Raw genomic sequence first — 1591 nt, forward strand, 5'->3', positions numbered from 1 at the left:
AAAGTAGACTACAGAAAATATGACAGATGACCATGTATTCATAGGTGTTGCTATAACATCAAAAAATAAGATTTTTGCCTAGTAATTTTTTTTACTAATAATTTATTATGGGTTTGGAAACCAGCTAATAAAATTTGTTAGAAAGGTATACAAAATAAAATTAAGGACTTTCTGTGAATGATAGGTAATATCTGTTTTGATTGCTTGGGGTTTTCTAAATCTTGTTGTCAATGTTGTTGTTTTTTTAATTTCTTTTTCTTTTTTCTTTTTACCTTTTGACCACCTTCATCCTTTTCTTCCTCATACAACTCTCACCTCTGGCAACTACCAATTTGTTCTCTGTATTTATGAGCTTGATTTTATTTATTTATTTATTTACTAACTTACTTACTTATTTATAGATTCCACATATGAGATCATACAGTATCTGTCTGACTTATTTCACTTAGTATAATACCCTCTAGGTCCATCTATGTTGTTGCAAATGGCAAGATTTCAATTTTTTTATGGCTGAATAATATTCCATTATATATATGTATATACCACAGTTTCTCCATCCATTTATCCATCAATAAACATTTAGGTTGTTTCTATATTTTGGCTATTATAAATAATGCTGCAATGAACATGGGGGTGTATATATCATTTTGAGTTGGTGGTTTTGTTTCCTTCAGATAAATTCCCAAAAGTAGAATTGCTGAATCATATAGCACTTCTGTATTTAATTTTCTGAGAAACCTCCATACTGTTTTCCATAGTGGCTGCACCAATTTACATTCACACCAACAGTGCACAAGGGTTCCCTTTTCTCCACATCCTTGCCAACACTTATTGCTTGTCTTTTTTATAATAGCCATTCTAACAGGTATGAAGTGATATCTCATTGTGGTTTTGATTTGCAATTCCCTGATGATTAATGATGTTCAGCTATTTTTTTGTGTGTACCTATTAGCCATCTGTATATCTTCTTTGGAAAAATGTCTATTTGTATCTTCTGCCCATTTTTAAATTAAATTGTCTGGGGTTTTCTTGCTATTGAGTTATATGACTTCTTTATGTATTTTGGATATTAGCCCCTTAACAGATGTATGATTTGCAAGTAATTTCTCCCATTCAATTGGATGCTTTTTCATTTTGTTGATAACTTCCTTTGCTGTGCAGAAGCTTTTTAGAATGATGTAGTCTACTTATTTATTTTTGTTTTTGTTGCCTTTGCTTTGGTGTCATTTTTTTATTCAAAAAATCATCACTACCACCTATGTCAAGGAGCTTACCACCTAGTTTTCTTCCAGGACATTTATAGTTTCAGGTCTTACGTTCAAGTCTTTAATGCATTTTGAGATCATTTTTTGTGTATGGTTTCCGACAGTGGTTGAGTTTTACTCATTTGTATGTGGCTGTCTAGTTTTCCCAACACCATTCCACATTGTCCTTTCCCCATTGTAGATTGTTGACTTTTTCGTCATAAATTAATTCAGCATATATGTCAGAGCTTATCCCTGGGCTCTCTATTCTGTTCCAATGATCTATGTGTCTGTTTTATGCCAATACCACCCTGTGTTAATTACTATAGATTTGTAATAAAGTTCAA

Source organism: Hipposideros armiger, unplaced genomic scaffold (assembly GCF_001890085.2).
Source record: "Hipposideros armiger isolate ML-2016 unplaced genomic scaffold, ASM189008v1 scaffold_915, whole genome shotgun sequence".
Classification (NCBI taxonomy): domain Eukaryota; kingdom Metazoa; phylum Chordata; class Mammalia; order Chiroptera; family Hipposideridae; genus Hipposideros; species Hipposideros armiger.